The sequence below is a fragment of the Saccopteryx bilineata genome, chromosome 5, assembly GCF_036850765.1.
Source record: "Saccopteryx bilineata isolate mSacBil1 chromosome 5, mSacBil1_pri_phased_curated, whole genome shotgun sequence".
Lineage (NCBI taxonomy): Eukaryota > Metazoa > Chordata > Mammalia > Chiroptera > Emballonuridae > Saccopteryx > Saccopteryx bilineata.
The window spans coordinates 3,129,355-3,134,958 of NC_089494.1; positions in this window are offsets into that span (position 1 = coordinate 3,129,355).

Here is a 5,604-nt window from a genome sequence, read left to right on the forward strand (position 1 = left end):
CCCATAGGGTTTGATCCCCCCCCCCCACACACACACACAAGCCTTAGACCCCCTGACCTGCTGTCAGAGGCATTGCACCCGGGCCTGGCGGCTTGTGGGCACAGTTCCAGGGTGGGGGGAGGGTGTATGCTGTCCCAGTCACCTCCGTGGCCACAGCACAGGGCAGGTGCTCACTAAGTAGGGGCTGAGCAGACCTCCCCCCTGCAGGGCCACCCCCTCATCTCTGTATAGGTTGGTTCTCCTCTGTGACCACAAGAGGAGGCGTTTGAAAAGGCCCAGCTGTGCGGCCCTGGGAAGTGACTCTTCAGAGCGACAGACACCAGCTGGCTCCACAGGCGGACGTGGGAGAGGCTCTGGGTGCCTGCTGTGAACTCCGATGTCAGCCGGCTCTGGGGCTTCGGACCCCTCTCTCCCTGGTCTCCATCATGAGGTCCCCAAGGAGCCCCTTCCAGACCCTGGACGCTGGCTTCATCACCCTCCTCAGAGCCGAGGAGCCGGGCCTGCTGGCCTGCCGCCCCTGACTCGTGGTTGTGCTGGACCTTGTAGCCTCCTTGGGCCCGTCCAGTGGTCAATCTCCACATCTTCCCACCCATGACACCCGTGTGCAGAAATGTTTCTAGCAGAATTATGTTGACTGTTGTGTAGTTTCAAAGTGGCCCAAGTGTGTTGCAGTCTGAGATTTAAAGACTTTATCTGGCCCTGGCCAGTTGGTAGTAGAGCATTGACTTGCACGTGGTCAGGGCACACATGACAAGCAACCATTTGCTTTTCCGTCTCTCCCCCTCCCCTTTATCTCTGTCTCTTCTCTTTCTGCAACCATGGTTTGATTGGTTCAGGCTCATTGGCCCCAGGTGCTGAGGATGGCTCTGTGGAGCCTCTGCCCCAGGTGCTAAAAATAGCTGGGTTGTGAACACGGCCCCAGATGGGTAGAGTATCGTCCCCAGAGAAGGGTTGCTGGGTGAATCTCAGTCGGAGCGCATGCAGGAGTCTGTCTCTCTGTCTCCCCTCTTCTTGCTGAAAACAAAAAAAGACTTTATCCACTGGAGACCAGGACTCAGATGGTCACTGTCACATCACAGCAGTAGAACTGTCTCCAGCCACACTCTTCCTGGGCCTGACCTGGGACATCCTGCTTACCCTCAGCCTGTCCTGGCCCTCGCTGGTTTCCCACTCCCGGCAGTCACTCAGAAGGGTCCCACTCAGAATAGCGGCAGGGCCTTCGAGAGACAGCGAGACCTGGGCTTCGTCCAAGTGGTTTGCATTTCAAGAGGCTCCCTGTCCCATCTGGAGTCATTCTCATCCTGAGGTGTCATGAGAATGTCTTTTAACTTTGTCAGCATTAGTACCACATGCATTTGGGTCCCCATCCTGCCCGCCCCCAACCCCCCCCCCCCCCCCCCCCCCCCCCCCCCCCCCGCTGAAAAGTAAAGCCTACTTGTAAAACCCATAATGTACCACTGTCCTCACCTCGGGCCCACCCCCCGGGGCTGCTTCTGATTACACTGGCTTCAGGTTTTTCTGATTACTCTGCTCTAAATGTTTATGTTTGGCCCTGGCGGGGAGAGGGCTGTTTGTATAACACGGTGAGGTAAAAGCGGCTTTCTGCTGGTCGGAGGGAGGGCGCCTCCACACCGGAGGCGGTGCCTGCACGCTGCTATTACGCTTTCATCTACTCGAATTCCATATCGTTAGCCGAAAATCAGGCGTCCTGGCTTGACATCCAGTCTCTTGTTCCCCTCCCTGATTGAGGAATGTTTTTATCTGGAAAGCCTACCAGAGGCGTAAAAACAATGCCATGTGTAGTTTTGCGTATCACGAGCCTCTGGCCGAAAGGAATACAACCGCAGGCGTCCCCAGCGCTGTGGTTGTGAGGGCTATGCTCCTCATGAGTGTGTAGACGATTTTATTTAATCAATTCATTACTAGTTTATTATTTCAGTGAGAGGAGGGGAGGACTCCTGCATGTGCCCCAACCAGGATCCACCTGGCAACCCCCACCTAGGGCCAATGCTCGAATCAACTGAGCTATTTTTAGCACCTGAAGCTGACATACTTGGACTATCCCAGCTATCCTCAGTGCCAGGAGCCCATGCTCCCACCAATTGAGCCACTGGCCTGGGAGGAGAAGAGAGAAAGAAGAGGGAGAGAGAGAAGGGGGGAGAAGCAGATGGTCGCTTCTCCTGTGTGCCCTGACTGGGAATTGCACCTGGGACGTCCACATGCTGGGCTGACACTCTATCCACTGAGTCAACTGTCCAGGGCCCAATTTTATTTTTTAATATAAATTAATGATTTTTTTTCAATCACTGAAGGAAAAAATAATGTGAATATTTATTATTCTTTTTTTTTAATTTTTTTTCTTCTTTCTTTCTTTCTTTCTTTCTTTCTTCATTATAGCTAGGGGAGAGAGAGTGAGAGAGAGAAGGGGGGAGGAGCAGGAAGCATCAACTCCCATATGTGCCTTGACCAGGCAAGCCCAGGGCCCTGAACCGGCAACCTCAGCGTTTCCAGGTTGACGCTTTATCCACTGTGCCACCACAGGTCAGGCAAATATTTATTATTCTAACTTGATGAGTTAAGTGTCTATGGTTTCAAAAGTTCCTGTTTCAATATAATACTCTGTCAAGCCAAGATATGCCTCCACAAATTCTTTCTTTCCACAAATATCTGAGGGCCTACCACGTGTCTGGCCATGTGTGAGGGGCCGGAACTCCATACAATGATGATGATGATGATGACATCCGGCCCTCAGGGAGCTGATACCCTGGCCGAGGAGAACGCTGGGGAACAGGAAGTAAGCTGGGTCAGGGAGGTCCCTTCTGACGGGATGAACGCTGGAGGGGGTGCGGTAGCCACGGGGAGGGTGTTCCCACGAGTCTCACTTCCCACGGGTTGCTCCCGGCCCATGATGGAACCCCTGGGGTATTGATGCTGGCCCCTTCCTGGGTGCCGTGGGAACCCCTCCAACCATGTGGGCTTTGGCTCTGGGACTTCCCAGCCCGGCTGAAACTTCCTCGGACCTGCGCTGGAGGCCCAGGCTCTTCCCTCCCCTGCTCCATCCCCGGGTGTCGGCCCGGCATCCCGCCCTGTGGCCCACCCGCCTCCTCCTGCCCCCTTCCCTTGGTCCCGCCCGGGCACCCACCCAGGACTCCAGTCTCTTCTCTCGGACTCAGCTTCTCGAAAGGGCTGAACCCACAGAGCCTGCTGGAATGAAATAGGACTATCTGGAGAAGGGTCCTGGGACAGGGACGTAATAAAAACCTCCCTTGGCTGGAAAATATCTGACCCCTCTGTCCAGTCCCAAAGGTCACTCATGGGGGTTGCTCAACGCTGCTTCCCTGTTGCCTGGTATTCTCAGGCTGACACCTCTTAGTTCGTTCCCACTCCCCTCCCTCCTCCACCCCTCCTGTGCCTTCTGCCCTCCCTCCCCTCCTCCACCCCTCCTCCCCTCTTCCCCTCCCCTCCCCTCCCCTCTTCCCCTCCCCTCCCCTCCCCTCTTCCCCTCCCCTCCTCCCCTCGGTCCCTGGCCAAGCTGGTCTCACTAGGATTCACATTTTCTCTGCGGGGCCACCAGCAGGCTCTCCACACTCCTGAATACCTCTGCTCCACTTCAGCTGCCTTCCCAGCCCTTGAACAGCCCGGCCCAGAGGAACATCTGGGGAAGTTTTAGCTGGAGACTCAGGACTGGGTGTTGCTTAATATGTGGAAAAAATGCAGTGTTTCCTTCTCCCACGGAACACGAGCCACATGGTGGTCAGTCCAGCAGCCGGGCTGAGGCCCCGCTGGGATCAGCTCATCCTGCCCGCTGACCTCTTCCCAGCTGTGGGTTACCCCGCGGCAGCATCACGCTCTGCTGCTCCCGGGCCTTCGCTTGTGCAAGCCTCACCCACTCGGCCAGGAGGGAGGGTGGTGGTCCAGGGCTGGGCCACAGTCAGCAAGAGGCCTGGTACACAGGGACGCTGCCCGCCAGGCCGGGGTCCAGAGGGGCCAAGCGGTGCAGGAACGCAGGGCAAACCCCGCCCAGTCCCCCCGAGGGGCACCTGCCTGCCCTGGGCTGGGAACCACCCCGTCCCCTGCCCTCTCCTGCCGGGGTCCACAGCCGCACCCAGGCCGGGGTCCACAGCCACACCCAGGCCGGGGTCCACAGCCGCACCCAGGCCGGGGCACAGCTCTCCGCAGCTTGCTGGCCTGGGGCGTGAAACGGCCCGAGAGTGAGGAGAGTTAAGGAATCCAGGGCCTCGAACCAAGCCAGCTGTGTTCACAAACCACTTTCCTCTCGAATCGTCAGGACGGATCGGAGGGCGCCGCTCGAGGGTCCGCGTGAATCACCGCGCGGGCGAGGAGACGGGTCACGTGCTGTACGGTTATAAGCAGATCTGGGGGATTTACACAAGTCTCGGGGTGCCACCCCTTCCAGGGCTGCCAGCAAAACCCTAATACACTTAAGTTTTTGTGTGACTCTAGTCTCTGTGCGGCTGACCGCGGCCCACGTCGGGAGCGGGAGCGCTGTGCGCAGGGACCGCGCTGAGGGTCCGCTCGCTGTTCTCACCTCCTCGGGTCCTGCCTCGGGTCCTGCCTCGGGTCCTGCCTTGGGGTCCTGCCTCGGGTCCTGCCTTGGGGTCCTGCCTCGGGTCCTGCCTCGGGGTCCTGCCTCGGGGTCCTGCCTCGGGTCCTGCCTCGGGTCCTGCCTCGGGGTCCTGCCTCGGGGTCCTGCCTCGGGTCCTGCCTCGGGGTCCTGCCTCGGGGTCCTGCCTCGGGGTCCTGCCTCGGGTCCTGCCTCGGGTCCTGCCTCGGGGTCCTGCCTTGGGTCCTGCCTCGGGGTCCTGCCTTGGGTCCTGCCTCGGGTCCTGCCTCCTGCCTCGGGGTCCTGCCTCGGGTCCTGCCTCGGGGTCCTGCCTCGGGTCCTGCCTCGGGTCCTGCCTCGGGGTCCTGCCTCGGGTCCTGCCTCGGGGTCCTGCCTCGGGGTCCTGCCTCCTGCCTTGGGTCCTGCCTCGGGGTCCTGCCTCGGGGTCCTGCCTCAGGGTCCTGCCTCGGGGTCCTGCCTCGGGGTCCTGCCTCGGGGTCCTGCCTCGGGTCCTGCCTTGGGGTCCTGCCTCGGGGTCCTGCCTCGGGGTCCTGCCTCGGGTCCTGCCTTGGGGTCCTGCCTCGGGGTCCTGCCTCCTGCCTCGGGGTCCTGCCTCGGGGTCCTGCCTCGGGTCCTGCCTCGGGGTCCTGCCTCGGGGTCCTGCCTCGGGTCCTGCCTCGGGGTCCTGCCTCGGGGTCCTGCCTCGGGTCCTGCCTCGGGGTCCTGCCTCGGGTCCTGCCTCAGGTGGGGATGGAGGCCTCTGCTGGACACCGTCTCCTCCTCCCTGACGCAGCCTTCTCCTGGGGACACTGGTCATCTCGACCTCACTGGTCACCTGTGACTAGACACACGAGTGGGTCTCACCATGGTCCACCATCTCTGCTGTCCCCAAGGTGCCCCCAGCAAGGCCGCCTTTCAGGGACGGGTGGGGCGGGGCCAGCTTTGGTGCTCATGCCAGTAGGTGAATGTCTGGTCAGCCCGAGGGTGGCCCCGGGAGGCAGGGCCCGAAGACGAAGGGGGATCGCCGAGGAGCCTGCGTG